The following is a 17,600-nucleotide window of genomic DNA, read 5'->3' as shown; positions in this document are numbered from 1 at the left end:
TGGTCAGGGAGGCCTGGAGTGCTGCAGTCTATGGGGTCGCAAAAAGTCCGACGTGACTGAGTGACTGAACTGAACTGAATTGAAACTGAAGGTAACATACTGTATGTTGTTAATATAAACCTGCTTTTTAATAATATATTCTGGAGATCTTTATACAATAATACAAAGTTTATATCATTTTTATAGCTGCAGTAAGATGATATATCATAGTTTAATCAGTATCCTAGTGTGAACATTTGGTGTCACTTCTTTTCTGGATTTTTTTTTTTTTTTTGGGTGTGATAAACTGTACAACAAGGGTTAAGTTGGCACAGAAGCCATTTTTGCTTGTGCAAGGTTATATAGATGTAAAATGCACTTTCAGATGTAGGCTTATTGAGTCAAGGACAAACATACCTGTTATGAGGTAGATGTTGACAAATTGCCTGCTGTGTTAAGCAGAACAATGGTCACTCAAAGATGTTAATATCCTAGGAGAATTTTTTCACAACGTATATGTATACCAAATCATGTTGTCCACTTTTCAGTTCAGTTCAGCTGCTCAGTCATGTCCGACTCTTTGTGACCCCATGAACAGCAGCATGCCAGGCCTCCCTATCCATCACCAACTCCCAGAGTCCACCCAAACCCATGTCCATCGAGTCAGTGATGCCATCCAACCATCTCATCCTCTGTGATCCCCTTCTCCTCTTGCCCAATCTTTCCCGGCATGAGGGTCTTTTCAAATGAGTCAGCTCTTCACATCAGGTGGCCAAAGTATTAGAATTTCAGCTTCAACATCAGTCCTTCCAATGAACACCCAGGACTGATCTCCTTTAGGATGGACTGGTTGGATCTCCTTGCAGTCCAAGGGACTCTCAAGAATCTTCTCCAATACCACTTTTAATATTTTATAATTTTGTCAATTATATCTCAATAAAGCTGAAAAAAAGAAGAAAAGATTCCATACCCTAATCCTTGGAACCTGTTAATATATTACCCTATACATAGCAAAAATTTTTAGAAGATGTGATAAAAGTTCAGGATCTTAAAATGGGAAAGTTACCTTGGATTATCTTGGTCCAAGATACAATCACATGAGTCTTTAAATGTGGAAGGAGGAGAAGGCAGATAAGCTTATGGGAAAGTGAAAGAAAGTGAAAGTGAAGTCGCTCAGTCGTGTCCGACTCTTTGCGACCCCATGGACTGTAGCATACCAGGCTCCTTTGTCCATGGGATTTTCCAGGCAACAGTCCTGGAATGGATTGCCATTTCCTTCTCCAGGGGAATCGTCCCAACCCAGGGATCGAACCCAGGTCTACCACATTGTAGACAGACGCTTTACCGTCTGAGCCACCAGGGAAGTCCAAGCTTATGGGAGAGATGTGATAAGAGGAGGACCTGACATGATTGCTATCTTTGATGATGGAAGAAAAGGGTCATGAGCCAAAGAAGGTAGGCAGCTCTGGAAGCTGGGAATTACCCTCAGCTGACAGATAAGAAGCTAAATTTTGCCAGCAACTTGAATGAGCAAGAAAATAGAGACCTGAGTTCTAGAACTTAAAAGAAATGGATTTTCCTCTGGTATCTTCTGTAGGGAACACAGCCCTGCCATCACACTGGTTTTAGCTCTGCAAAACCTATGTGGGATGTCCGATGTACAGAACTGTAAGGTAATAAATCTCTCTTGTTATCAGCTTCTAAGGTGTGGCTCTTTGTTAAAGCAGCAACAGAAAACTAACACACCCTCCACAGGGTTTGGACCACTTTGTATTCTTCTTGGCAGTTAATGGGACTGTTCCCCACATTTTCACAAATACAGTGTGTTGCCAGACTGCGATTTTTTGCCAATCTAAAAGGTGAAAAAGAATATCTTGGTGTGATTTTAGTTTGCATTTCTTTTTGTACCAATAAGCTCAGCATTTTTACATTTATGTTTGTTTGTACTGAGTATCTGCTCATATTTGTTGCCCACTTTTCTATTGGGTTGTTGGTATTTATCTAATCAAGTTCTAAAGGCTCTTTACATCTTCAGGATATGAGGATTTTATGTGTGATAGGAATTCCAACTTTTTTTTTCCCCCCCAAATCATTCACTTGCCTATGAATTTAAAGGTGAGCCTTGACCTCTTCATTACTTTCTCTAGTTTCTATGAAAATTTCATAAAATTGTTGTAGGTCTCTGGATAATACAAGTTAAAATATCACCAAGAGAACACATTTTTGAGGAAAGAAAAAAGAGCTATTGAAAAAACTTGCTTTTTTCACCTTAAGTATGAATCATTCCTCTTATGGCTTCTTTCAAACACCTTAACCTTAAGTAGGCCTCAATTCTACAGTGGTCCCCACTGGGAGGTGGGGAGACTTTGTGCATTATAATACTAAGGCTGCAGTAAACACAACATTTTGTAGCAGACTCTTCAATTAAAAGTTGCATTGTTAGACCTAAAGCTGTCAGAGAACCCCAAACCTGGTATTTCCTATCAGCAGAGGCAATGGTAACATTATGCATAGCGAAATGTTGACAAGCTCTCTCTGTAGTGACACCAGTCAGCTCAGGTTATAATTACCCTTGTTACATCATTGCTTTCTTTGCTACATACACAGCAAGGAAGCTCTTGCTTGGGAGACAGATTTGTGTTTATAGCCAAAGAGTTGTTCCTTTTTAATTCAAACCAGGTTTGCTGATAGCTGGGAGGGGTGGGAGGGAGGAAAGAAAAACTGTTATAATTAGAGTATCAGGAAGAGAAACAATAAACACTTAAATGATGAGGAAGTGATCATCGAGCACTCTGAAACAGAAGATCAGAGTTTAAGTCAGGCATTTCTTACAAGGATATCAGTACTAGGTTCATTAACTGCCCTTCCTGCTTTCAGAAAATTTTAAATGTGGCAATTTACATTAAAATGGATTTAGTGACACCATCTTCTCATTACTGTCAGTTTACATTTGGGTTCATAAACTATAATTGTAAATAAAATATGCTTTTCATTACAATGTCTATTTAGTAGAATATGGTAGGAAATTAGAGGCATAATCACAATCTAAATTATTAATTCAGTGATATTTTTCAGGTGCCATATGCAGATACTCCATTGTGCATAATGAGTGTGCACACAGTGGTTGAATTAGGTCTGCGTTTCCATGCTCCACCTCTCCTTTCCTTGCCGTATTTTGTTTTTGCTCCTCTACCTCCTCACAGTGGTACACAGTAAAAAGGACTTTCTGAAGTAGTCTACCTGCGATTATGTGTGCCATGATTTTTATATCATTTCTCCATAAGTTTTAAGAGGCCTCCAATAAATAGCACCTGCCTTCTGTGTCCATGTTCTAAATACGTTGAGAAGAGAAAGATTAGGAGAACAAAATACTAGCTTTATTTATGGGCAAAGTTAAGTTGGAGAATGTAACTTAGTCTGTGGAATAAATGGACTAGAATTTGGGAGATTCCTGGTCTGTCCTGATCATAATGGACGGCTTCCTCAGTAGCAGGCTGAATAATGGCCATCAATGATATCAGATCCTAATTCCTGGCACCAATGAATGTTAGCTGGTCAAGTTTTTGCAGATGTGATTATGTTAAGGATGTTGAAATGAAGGGATTTTTCTGGTTATCAAAATGGGCCTTAAATGCCGTGAGAAGTGTCCTTGTGAGAGAGTCAGAAGGATAAACGACAAGCTGAAGAGGGGAAAGCAATGTGACCACAAAGACAGAGATGGGCATGATGTAGCCATCAGCCAAGGAATGCCAGCAGCCAAAGAGCTGGAAGAAGCAAGGAATAGCCCCCCTTCTAGAGACTCTAAGGGAATCCACCCCTACTGACACCTTGATCTTGACCCAGTGAAACTGAATTTGGAATTCTGGCCTCCAGAACTCTGAGACAGTAAATTTCTGTTATTTTTAGGCACTCAATTTGGAGTAACTTGTTATAACAGCTTCAAGAAACTAATATGCCTCCTCCTCATCTCTAGTAGACAGCCCCTGGAGGATGAAGATTCTCGAGAGGAGCAAGAGCTGAGAGGGTCATTTACGGCCAGTTAGCATTTTCAAACTCACAAGTCAGGTGGGGTCATGCCACTTTTTGTGGGGGAGACTGATTAAAAAATAGGGAGGGGCCAAGGATGTGTTAGGGTAAATTCCTCTTCATAGGAACCTCCCCCTTCCCTTGATTCTCTGACATCCCTAAATTCTAACAATTTCAATGTTAAAATAACTTTTGCTATTTAAATATTATGGTTGTTAGTAAGTCTGAACAAAGGTTGAAGTTGAAATCAGCTGCTACATCCAAGAACTCTGAAGGTCAAGATAGTGTATATTAGTATAAAAACAAAGATTATCCATCAAATTGAAATTTTACTCTCCATTTTACAAACAACTTCCATATTGCAGCATGGAAGGAGAGGTTATCTTGCTTAATGAAAGAAGTGAATTAGATGATATAAACATTATCAAATTCCCCACACATTTTCACCTGTGAAATCGCACTATTTATTTGTTCTATTTTAAAGTACTTTCCCTCAACATTAAATAATTATGTGGAGAAATTACTATGTATGTATCTACTCGGAATATTCTCTTTGTTTTTCCTTGGCTTTAAAAAACTGACAAATCAAGGAAGATTTGGTCAAAAATCCAAAGACATATATAACAAAAGATAACAAAAAGCCTACTGACTTTGCCTCAAGGAGCAGGATTCATGTGGTGTGGCTTAGCCATTTGTTTACCGTTACTATCCTCCCTTTTCATACGGCCTTCCCCGAATATGATGTTTTGAATATTATTTCCCATAACAGGTATAAATAAACTAACGTTTATTCAGCAAATATTTAATGAATGCTAACTTTGCCCAAAACACTAAGTGAACAAAACAGAGACCTCTTCTGTGTGGGCTTACTTTCTTTATGTCTAGGTTATCCTTTGCAGAATCTGATCTAACTCTTTTGGGGGAACATCTTTGCTTAACTTGGGCACATGCAAGCAATGAATAACATGTAGTCCAGAAGCTCAGCCATGACATAGAAACCACACAAGCAACAGAGAATAAGCATTTTCTTTCTTGCAAATGGAAACTAAATATTAAATAAAATTTTTGAAATAGATCATTCCCTCTCACTGAAGGAAGGATAAAGATTATAATATTCTATTGAATCCTTCCAATTTACTTCTTAGCTCTCTGGAGCAGGGGCTCTGGAACTAAAAGAAACTAGGATAGGCCACAGAATCCAGTATTATAGGCACTGGACTATATGAAAATGGGGATCTATTCTTTCTATTTTTCTTCAGTTTATATTTCATAGAACTCTTTGGAAGCTCTGCATTTTCTTTCATTTTTGTTTTGCTTTTTAGTAAACAAGTGCATGTCTTGGAACCTGTTACTTATGCTGCTGTTGCTGCTAAGTCGCTTCAGTTGTGTCCGACTCTGTGCGACCCCATAGACGGCAGCCCACCAGGCTCCCCCGTCCCTGGGATTCTCCAGGCAAGAACACTGGAGTGGGTTGCCATTTCCTTCTCCAATGCATGAAAGTGAAAAGTGAAAGTGAAGTTACCCAGTCGTGTCCTACTCTTAGGGACAAGATGGACTGCAGCCTACCAAGTTCCTCTGTCCATGGGATTTTCCAGGCAGGAGTACTGGAGTGGGTTGCCATTGCCTTCCCCATTACCTATGCTATGTATACTTATTTTGTAATTATTCCATATTGATATCTCTTATTTCCACAAAAACATTTTAATTTCCTTTGTGGGGCTTTATTGTATTTAGCACAGTGCTACAGAGTAGGCATTTAATGAAATTTCTCAACTGTTATGAGCAATAAAAAAAAAGACAATGACTAGAAAGAATACAGTATATAATACAACAGTGACCAGTAGAGTTTAGGGGTCAAAAAGAAGTATAACTTTTAAATTATGGGTCTTTTTTTTTGTTAAAAAAAAATATATATATATATATATATTTTTTCTTCTTAGACTCCTCCTCTAACTGTTCACTGGAACATCACTTGTAAATTTGGAATATGAATATTTTACAAATAAACGAGCAGGGATAATTATAATTGTTCATGATATTTAAGGGCCACTAAGAGGAAATAATTTTCATTAATCAGCAGATTATGTCATGTGGTTCTAAAACTTAAAAACTCAACTAGCAGATTTTTTTTTTTTTGACATTTTACTCATTTGACCAATTATCATTAGTCTTTTATAGACCATTAATGCCATCATCTCTTTTGAGTAATTTGGTTCCATTTCCTTTCAAAGGTACATTTGGCCTCTTTTAAAGTGGACATTGCCAGTTTATTCTTTCAAAATTTATTTACTTATGGGTAAATAAGTAAACTCTCTTTCAGTGGATCACTAAGCAAGTCTTGGAAGTGAGTTTGACAGATGTCAAGTCTTAGAGATACCCAGATACATAAGGAAGGGTAAGAGTTGTTTAACTTTTTATTCATGAGAAAAAGGTAGTTAGAAAGTCTGATGTAACTGTAATAATTCTAACAAAACATCTTAGGATGTACAGAGAAAATTGTAAACAGTATTGAAGAAAATTATAGAAGACCTAAACAAATGCATTGCTATGACTATGATCATGGAGAGGATATAATCTCATTTTCCTGTTAGATGTTTTGTGGGACAGAAATATGTTTTCAATTCTCTGAAGTTTAATAAAAGTGCAAAAGCACCTAAAATAGTTGAAAAGTTCTGCAGAAGATTATCAAGGATGAAACTTTGTTTATCAGATATCAAGGCATCATGAAGTAATAGTAATGAAGTAATTGTAGCATTTGTTCCGGAATAAATATGAAAGAAACAAGAGTGTAGAAACAGTCCAATTGATATGGGAAAATTTACTATATAATATCTGTAGCATTACAAATCAGTGGGGATTAGGGGAGCTTTTATGAAAATAGTGGTAGGACAATGAGGTATTTTTTGAAAATGGGAGTAATAACAGTATCCTAAGTTCATGTAGTTGTGATAGTTTAATTATAACTGAATAAATACATCTTTATATCAATTTTATTAGCAATTTTATATATATATATATATTTTTACTATGAAGTCCCTATCATATTTTCCTACCATTTTCCTATTGGATCCTTTCTCTTTTTCTTAATGTATGTACTTTTGGAAGTTAAGTTAGTTCTTTGTCATAATGATTACGAGTGTTTCTTCTGTTTTTCTCACTTAACTTATGCTAATTATTTTTATTATTACTATTTAAAATTTTTATCTAGTCAGACTCCCCTATGATGTCTAGGTTTTATATTGTGTAGAAAACAAAGTATTTTTATTCCATAATTAGAAATAAAATTTCCTAGTCTTTCTTTTTTGATTTTGTGTGAGTCTATTGTTTGTCTTTGAATCATTGGTTCATCTGAAAATTTTCCTGATAGTTTTCATAAATTTAGTTTCCAGGCTGGTTTCCAACCAAATATTATTATGCTGAATATACTACACACTCCAAAAATTTTTTGAATTTTGATTGGTGTAATATTAATCATAAAAAATTGAGATGAATAATCTTTAATGTATACTTGGAAATAATCAATTTTATTAACTAAAAATTGTACCCCGATACATGAGTATCTGTGCCAATGGGAAACAGCATTTAGGTGTTCAGAGTTTGGAATAAATGACATATCTGCACCCCTACTTAATATTATAGATTTTAACAATGAACATAGTTTTGGACTTTCAACTGATTTCTCTGACCTGAGGTGCACTTTTCAGTTTCTGAGGAAAAGAGCAGGAAGAAATCAATCAGGAAAGGAGGAAATGAGTGTGAGTCACACAGTTTTATATTTGAGTCAGTCTTAAATTCCTTTCTGCCTCTATTTTTATATGGATAAAATATTTCGCAGAATAGCAATCTCATAATTTTAATGTTTGACTACTTTTAATTGATGCATTTTCATTCTTTATTAGTCCAAAAAATCTTACAAAATTTTTTCTCCCTTCTAGAAACCAACAGATTGTCTTTGTTGTTTGCTAGTTTTTTGGACCATTCTGCAAAGGGTTCTATTTTTGTTCTTCTAGATTCCAGGTCACTTGAAGATATTTTAGCTCTTTCAACATCTATAATTTTGTGTGCTAGAGTTCAAAATTAGGTTTTCACTTCTTTGTCACTGAGGTCATGCATTTCCTCTAATGAGTTGCAGGGAGAGGCTATATAGAGCTTGGTTCCTTTCTCCCCTTTAGGGCCATTTAGAATGTATAAATCACATTTTCTGTTTCCACATTTTCATCTCCTACTCATTTCCCAAACCTCTGCAATTTGGGCATCTACCTAACCGTCCTTAAAACTCTCTTTTCTGTTTTGAGGTTTTCAGGCCATTTTGTTTGATTTGACTATACATTCTACAGAAACAGGGATGTTTGTCTGTTTTGTTCTTTGCTGTGTTCCAGTGCCTAGCACAGAGAAGGCTTTCTAATAGCATTTCCTAGGAATGAATGTATGACCGTACTTTTTTGAAATTCTGCTCTTAGGCTTCATTGATACAGCTCTCAGCTTTCTCCTCATTCTCTTTCAAAGGCTCCCCCCAAGGCTTAGTTCTAGGTCTACTTTGTTCCCTCTACACATTATCCTCAGTCAGTTGCAGCCATGCTCATGGTTTTCATTGCATTGTTGTTGTTGTTCAGTCACTAAGTCATGTCTGACACTTTTGCAACCCTATGTACTGTAGCCCGCAAGGCTCCTCTATCCATGGGATTTCCCAGGCAAGAACACTGGAATGGGTTGCCATTTCCTTCTCCAGGGGATCTTCCTGATCCAGGGATCAAACCCATATCGCCTTCATTGGGAGATGGATTCTTTACTGCTGAGCCACCAGAAAAGCCCTTTCTTTCATTGCTACCTAGACATATACTCCCAAATCTCTTATCTCCCGTCTTATTCTCTTTTCCAAACTTTGGACTGGTATTTCTCCAGATTGGGTAGACAAGCCACCATAATTTGAACCACCTGGAGCATACATTTTGAAATACAGATTTCTTCCTTCTTCTGAATAAAGATATTTCGAGTTGAACCTGGGATTCAGAATTCTCAATGCATTTCACAAATCCTTTCTTTACCTAATGAGTTTTAGACACAAAACTGACTAGATGTAGATTCATGATGATTTAATAGCTAACTGAGGAAATGTGATTGATCAGGGAAATGTTATGAGGAGTTAGGACTAAATCTGGGCTTCAAAAGATGTATAGGAACCCCAAATGTTTCCCAAATCCATCCACTTTTTCCTTTCGTCTCTATCCCTAAACCTCTAGTTCAAGCCACCATCATCTCCCAAATGGACTATGGAAATAATGACAATGAGAATGATATAAGAAGAAGAACAAAGAGGAAAGAGAAGAAAGCAGACAAATCACAATGATGTCTAACGTTTACTGAATACTTAAAACATATAAGACTCCTCTCTGTGCTTCGTCAGTGTCCCATAATAAAGACAATAGTTTCCTCCTAACTGATTTCCTTCTACTGTTGCTCCCTTTAATCCAACTTCCAAGCAGTAGCTAATTTTAAAAATATGAACCAAGTGCTACCTTTCAGGACTCCCCACTGCATGCAGATTAATACTCTGCAGCTTACATTTGCCTGTAGAATAAAGTCCAGTTTTTCTGCCACAACTCACTTTTCTCTCAGATGTTTTTCTCCATTCTCCATCTTTCTCACACCACTGACTTTTCTTCCTTCAAATGCACCACATTTGTGGCAGTCTTGGTGTCTCAGCCTTTACTCTTCCCACAGCTTAGATTCTCTTTCTCTACATCACCTCTGGCTTCCTTTTTTTTTTTTTTAATTAAAGTCCAATTTACATTGCCCCCTTCTCAGTACAGCTTTTTCTCACTTCCCAATACAAAATAATCCCCTAGTCTGTATCAGATCATAAGTATTTTCCTTCATAGTATTTAATATGCTCTAAAGTATCTTCTTTATTCATTCATTAGTACTTCTTTACTAATTCATTAGTCTTCCTCGCTCCATCGGGACAGTGTCTTCTTTCCCACTGCTTCTCCCTTATTGCCTTGTAAAGAGCTAATCCAGAGTAGATACTCACGGGGTGTTCATTGAATGTATGAAGATACAGTAGGTAGACATTTGGGCAGGTGAGAAAAGTATGTGATAGTCTAGGGTACTGACACATGTAGAATGCTGAGAACTATTATTTAGAGGGAGTGGGTGTGTTAGTTGCTCAGTTGTATCTGACTCTTTGCAACCCCATGGACTGTAGCCCATCAGGCTCCTCTGTGCATGGAATTCTCCAGGCAAGAATACTGGAGTGGGTTGCCAGACCCTTCTCCAGGGGATCTTCCTGACCCAGGATTTGAATCCAAGTCTCCTGCATTGCAGATAGATTCTTTTCCATCTGAACCACCAGTACAAACAAAGAATAGATATTGTTGCTTCAATGGTTTACAACTCTCAGGAAGTATGATATAGAAAATAGTTTATTTCTTCCTACTTTAAAAGTAAACTGGCGGATTCATTTTGATATTTGGCAAATCTAATACAGTTATGTAAAGTTTAAAAATAAAATAAAATTAAAAAAAAAAAAAAAAGTAAACTACTCTGAAGGATTCTAAGAGCAAAAGTATGTGGCATGTGTTTTAATGGAGAGATTACTATTAGGTCTACAATCTACCCATGCAAGTCTCATTCAACTCCATATTAAAGAAATGGTAGGCATTCCAAAATTAAAGGAAGTAATTCAGTGAGTATCTATTTTACACCACAAAAAAAGATGCACAAAAAAGCAACTATTCTTGTGAATCACATATAAGTATGTGTGATGTATTATATTTAACTATGTACAGCATATTTTTTTAAAGATTTTTATTTAGTAGAAAAGTTGTTTGTAACAAATACTCAGAGGAAAAACTAGAGAAAAACTCTCAATCAAGGGTAATTAAAGTATGGTTTGGCAAAGAAAAAAAAGAAAGTGTACTTCTCTATGCTCAATCTCTTGTAAATGGTTGTAAAATCATATGAAAAAGATAGGCGTTACTAAGTGTGGTACAGATCAGTCAATGGAGTGGAAATTCTGCATGACTGCCAAAGTGCTTAAAAATCACCAGTCTACATCTCATTTGAAGTCCTGATTGTGATTCCACTGTAGGAAGACAGACTAACACACATGTATAGATTAGGAACATATGGGTCTCATTTTAGGGCTAGTGAAACTAAGAGTTAATTGTGTATACATGTCAGTCATCATCAGTCAGTCAATCAGGCAACTAATACCTTTCAGTTCAGTTCAGTCACTCAGTCATGTCCGACTCCTTGCAATCCCATGAATTGCAGCACACCAGGCCTCCCTGTCCATCACCAACCCCTGGAGTTCACTCAGACTCATGTCCATCAAGTCAGTGATGCCATCCAGCCATCTCATCCTCCGTCGTCCCCTTCTCCTCCTGCCCCCAATCCCTCCCAGCATCAGAGTCTTTTCCAATGAGTCAACTCTTCACATGAGGTGGCCAAAGTACTGGAGTTTCAGCTTTAGCATCATTCCTTCCAAAGAAATCCCAGGGCTGATCTCCTTCAGAATGGACTGGTTGGATCTCCTTGCAGTCCAAGGGACTCTCAAGAGTCTTCTCCAACACCACAGTTCAAAAGCATCAATTCTTCGGCACTCAGCCTTCTTCACAGTCCAACTCTCACATCCATACATGACCACAGGAAAAACCATAGCCTTGACTAGACGGATCTTTGTTGGCAAAGTAATGTCTCTGCTTTTCAATATGCTATCTAGGTTGGTCATAACTTTCCTTCCAAGGAGTAAGTGTCTTTTAATTTCATGGCTGCAGTCACCATGTGCCGTGATTTTGGAGCCCCCCAAAATAAAGTCTGACACAAATACCTTTAAGGGTCATGAATCCAAAGGAACTGAAATTGACAGGCAATCTGACAGTCTAAGGCCCACTACCTAGATAACAGGTTATGTGGACCAAGCCATTCCTGGCTGGGGCAGATGGCACAGGGAAAGGGTAGCTCCTGAGTACTCCTGGCTCCATAGCTACAGTGGTCCTCTGGAAAGCAGCAAAGGCAACCCCTCATGCATTTGTTTCAGTTAGCAACTGCCAGTCCATTTCACACAGGACTAGAATGTAAATGGCATTCCATAATGCTGAAGCCAAAGAGGACCCCAGGGCTTACCTTAACCAACTCTGCATTTAACCAATGCAGATACTGAGCCCTAGAGTTAAGGGCACAGATGTGATCAGACCCATATTTCTGATGCATAATCCAATCTTTGGTTTACGTGTCTGACTCTTTGGGACCCCATGAATCGCAGCATGCCAGGTCTCCCTGTCCATCACCAACTGCCAGAGTCTACCCAAACCCATGTCCATTGAGTCGGTGATGCCACCCAACCATCTCATCCTCTGTCATCCCCTTCTCCTCCTGCCCTCAATCCTTCCCAGCATCAGGGTCTTTTCAAATGAGTCAGCTCTTCTCATAAGGTGGCCAAAGTATTGGAATTTAAGCTCTAACATCAGTCTTTCCAATGAACACTGAGGACTGATTTCTTTTAGGATGGACTGGTTGGATCTCTTTGCAGTCCAAGGGACTCTCAAGAGTCTTCTCCAACACCACAGTTCAAAAGCATCAATTTTTCTGTGCTCAGCTTTCTTTATAGTCCAACTCTCACATCTATACATGATTACTGGAAAAACCATAGCCTTGACTAGACAAGGTAAAGTAACGTCTCTGCTTTTCAATATGCTGTCTAGGTTGGTCATAACTTTCCTTCCAAAGAGTAACCATCTTTTAATTTCATGGCTCCATTCACCTTCTGCAGTGATTTAGGAGCCCCCAAAACAAAGTCAGCCATTGTTTCCCTATCTGTTTTCCGTGAAGTGATGGGATCAGATGCCATGATCTTAGTTTTCTGACTGTTCAACTTTAAGCCAACTTTTTCACTATCCTCTTTCACTTTCATCAAGAGAATATTTAGTTCCTCTTCACTTTCTGCCATAAGGGTGGTGTCATCTGCATATCTGAGGTTATTGATACTTCTCCGGGCATTCTTGATTTCAGCTTGTGCTTTCTCCAGCCCAGCGTTTCTCATGATATACTCTGCATATAAGTTAAATAAGCAGGGTGACAATATACAGCCTTGACGTACTCCTATTCCTATTTGGAACCAGTCTGTTGTTCCATGTCCAGTTCTAACTGTTGCTTCTTGACCTGCATACAGATTTCTCAGGAGGCAGGTAAGGTGGTCTGGTATTCCCATCTCTTTCAGAATTTTCCACAGTTTATTGTGATCCACATAGTCAAAGGCTTGGGCATATCGATAGAGCAGAAATAGATGTTTTTCTGGAACTCTCTTGCTTTTTCGATGATCCATAGTTAAGCATCTTACCACAGGTATTTTTATGTCTGTTTTCTAATTGGTGAGATTGAGAATTCTATTTGCTGACTAAAATGAATATAGCAATCAGGATTGCAGTGTGTAACTCAGTAGAGTGGAGCTTTTAAAAATTTCACCTATGGAAATGTGTATGTAAATAAAAATCATTTAAACAACCTCCAGAGGATTCTTTTAAAAATAGATAGTAGATAGAGAAGTAGTGACAACATTTTTTTTTATGAGTCAAAGTAATACCATCACAGAAAACACATAAAAATAAATTTGTCTTCACCTTATTGGTTTTCAGTTAGAGGCCTAGTTCAGAATCACCTGAAAAGTTTTAAAAAGCATACATGCCTGATCTCCAACACAGAAATCTAAATTAGAATCTCCAGGCTTCGACATGGTACATGTGTACTTTGAAGAAAGATCTCCATATGATTTCAATATACAATTTCTATCAACAATGTGGAAAATCTTATTCTTTTATAAACACTGGATAGGAAAATAAAAAAATGACAACATCCAAAGTTTAGATAATATCAAAACCCCTCTTTTTCTCCAGATGTTTTACCAATCCAAGCATCTTTATAGGCAGAGTGCATAGACTGCATTATATCCAGATGCAGATACATAAAACTGTTATATTTCAATTATAATTTTGGATGGGAAAGAATAAGAGCAGAGATAATAAAATCCATAGAAAATTCTAAAACTGCATTTCAGCCAAGAATTCCCAGTACTTCCTCACCCATCCAATCCTCATCCATTTTCCCAAGGAGTCATGCTGCCTGGCTTCAGCCCTATATTCTTGATCTCTATTTGGAAAGATAAGAGTGTAAGAGTGAATGGTGAAGTAAAGATAATGCAGTGGGAGAGAGAAAGGAAACAAAGAAAGGGTCAAAAAATTCACAAAGTGAATAATAAATCACTGAAGATACCAGAGTTGCCTAGAATCAGAACAATTGACCCTCAAATAATGGAAACGGCAGCTAAAAAAGTGGTCTTTAGTACCTGCCCAGCTTCACTGGTAGTTCAGTCAGTAAACAATCCATCTGTGATGCAAGAGACTGGGGTTCTATCCCTGGGTCAGGAAAATCCCTTGGAGAAGGAAATGGCAACCCACTTCAGTATTCTTGCTTGGAAAATCCCATGGACAGAGGAGCCTGGCAGACTCCCTGCCAGAGTCCATGGGGTTGTGAGAGTCAGACATGACTTAGTAATTAAACTGTCATACTGCTGGTAAGAGCAATAGTTAAAATTTTCTCTAATACTGAGCTTAAGAATATAGCACACACTTAAGAAAAGTTATTATTCAGAATATAGCAGCATATAAAGAGAATCTTTATGGTCACCTTTTTATGGATACCCAGGCATTCCCCCAAAGAAGAGATGCTTCTATATTAGGTTCAGATAAGAAGAGTACCAACTCAAACCCTGAGCTAGACGTTATGGTTTAGAATGGTTACTAATTTGGAAAATTAAAGTCTCCAACACCAAGTTTGGTCCTCTGACTTGGGGTTTTATTTATAAAGTTCTCTTGCTTAGGGCAACGAAACAAAAAGAGAGGAAACACAACTACATCATGATATACTTGCATTATGTCACAGTTTGGATTCCTGGCAGCTGTCAACGCCTCTTGTCCCAGTGTGGCACTGGAACTCCAGGAGTAATCCTACCCAGTCATGCCATTTGTTCCTGGATGGAATGTCTTCCTACTAGGGAAAATGCAGTGGAAGTCCACTGTTTTGTGTTTCTCTTTTAACAGCCTTGCCTTTTAATGACATCACTCTTAGCCCTGAGATATGACTGCATTTCCCCAGTTGCCTGATAGTGAAGCAAAGGTTACCTTCTATTTCACAGCAGTGTTCTCATCAAACAGTTCTATTTCACAGATATTACAATGCAAAGAATAAAAAGTTCCCCAAGTGTACAAAAGGGCTACAGCAGCCTTTACACCAGGAAACCAAGGAGGCGGCAGGATTCAAACAGCCTCCCTAACAGATAACCCGATTGGCAGCCTCTGATATCATCCCAACCTTTCACAAACAGTGACGGTTTTGTGTTCAACTTTTTTTTGTTTTGGTCTTTGGAACTCAAAATAAACAAAGAGAAAGGCCCATATACACTGCATGGATGGGCAGGATACAGATGTCCACTGGCCATTTATAAGGACACATAAGATTTCCCAAAGACTTAGAAATTTGATAGAACCTTAAAGAGAATCATTGGAAGAACGTTGAAAAAACAACATGTTGGAAAGTATTCATAAACCTTTATGAAAATCTGTGTGCCACTGCATTTCTTTTAGTTTGACAGGAGGTTAGTTGCTGATTGGAGTAAATGGCTAAAATCAAGATTTTTATTTTTTGAGAAGAAGCTGTTTTGTCCCTTTAGCAATGATAATGATTTCATAATGGAAAGTGGAGTTCTGTATGAAATTGTTGTTTAACTAGAAGCTAGGTGTCAAAGTGCTCAAAATAAATGTGTTGAGTGGGTTGCAGCAGGTAGAAAATACTGGCTTCCATTTCCTTGGTTCATTTCAGCAAATGCTTGCTCCATGGGAAAGAACAGGTCCACCCTGCAGAACTCTCAAAATCCCTTTGCGGATTAAAAAAGAAAAAGTTCTGAAGACCTTTTCTTCTGTATCACCATGATGAATGAGCTTTTATGTAAAATAAACATAGAAGCTGACAGGAATTTTTCCTGAATGTCATAGTTGGACAAAGAAAAAATGAAAAAAAAAAAAAAAAGCCATTTCAAAGTCAGTGTCTCTGCAATGCTTTTATGGGAGAGATGAGGGAAAGGAAGAGTTGTCTTTTAATGCATAAAGCAATCTGCCAATCCTTGGTGTAATGTGCTTCTAAACCTGTCTCTCTTCTTTTCCACATTTTGCAGTCCATATCATTGCTGACCTGTTCCATGAGGGCTTTTGTAGCTGGGGAATCCCTCCATATTCCATGTGAAATTCTTCCTTGGAAACCTTGATATAGTACCTCTTCTCTAGAAAGAACAGGAAAGAAAAATGCTTTTGACATTTGTCTCTCTTCATTCTATTAATTTTCCAGATTTTCCATGATCTGATTTCCAGTTTTCCCAGTTCTAAGCACCTTTGCCCCACCTGATTTTATCTGAGAAAGACCTATAGTACAATGAAAGAATATGGGATTTTGAATTTGATTCCTTCTCTGCTGTTTTCTAGATGTGGGATCTTGACCATAAAAATCACTTAACATTGAAAGCCTTAGTTTTAGCAACTGCAAAATGGAGGTGATACTAATAATGGGTTATTTTGATAGTAAGTGAGATAATTTGGGGAAAGTCTCTTACAATGCTTGATGGAAATTAGGAGAGAAGTGCATGTCCTTTTCTCATTTTCTTCCCCTTTCCTGAAACTCTAAAACTCTTTTTTTTTTTTTTTTTTTTTTTTGCATCATTCCCTGATGAATGTTAATTTTCTGGAAGGTCAAGATATTGGGGGCAGGTGGTTAAAAGCATGAGAGAGCTCTTTTGACATTTATTTGGGTACACGTTTCCTTCTAAGATCTGAGTACCTGAGTGGCTGGAATTATAGGAAGGGACTCTCTCATTATTCCACTTCAGATTTGTATTTTACACTGAATTAAAATAAAATAGAATCAGTCTCTATATGGCAAACCCTCACTTCTAGAAATCTAGTATTTGAGACGGCTTACATCTCTTTCTTGGGATGGATGACATCTCTACTTAGCTCATGCCCTAAGTTCTAGAAATACTCTCTTACTATTTGGGGCCTAAACTATAATGAACTGTCTATTCTTCATGGGAAGACAAAACAAAACAGAAAACAGAGCTGCTATTCATGATTCCAGGCTCAAAGGAGACAGGTGATGCTGCTTTTGTGCCACATGGAGTCAACCAATTTTCCTTTTGTCTTGGCCAAAAGCCCAGGCACTCGGAAGTATAATATTCAACCGTGGTTATACATTAGAATTATCTGGGTAGCTTTAAAAACACTGCAATGTCTTTATTCTCCCGTAGACCAATGAAATCAGAAACTCTTGGGGTTACACCTGGGCATAGGTATTTTTAAAATCCTCAGATGACATCAGCATGCTTCCAGAGTGGACAAATACCAGTTTAGAAAAGACTGTCTCAGTCCTGAAAGAGTTATTATTTCATAACAACCCTAGGTGAGATTGCAAACAAATTGATTTTGGTATGTAAGGGGCATATTTTTCCCATGCTTGGTGCTCTATTTCCATTGTCCCATGCTCCTTAAATTACC

Source organism: Bubalus kerabau, chromosome 1, assembly GCF_029407905.1.
Source record: "Bubalus kerabau isolate K-KA32 ecotype Philippines breed swamp buffalo chromosome 1, PCC_UOA_SB_1v2, whole genome shotgun sequence".
In the NCBI taxonomy this organism is placed as follows: domain Eukaryota; kingdom Metazoa; phylum Chordata; class Mammalia; order Artiodactyla; family Bovidae; genus Bubalus; species Bubalus kerabau.
This window is presented reverse-complemented; position numbering follows the sequence as displayed.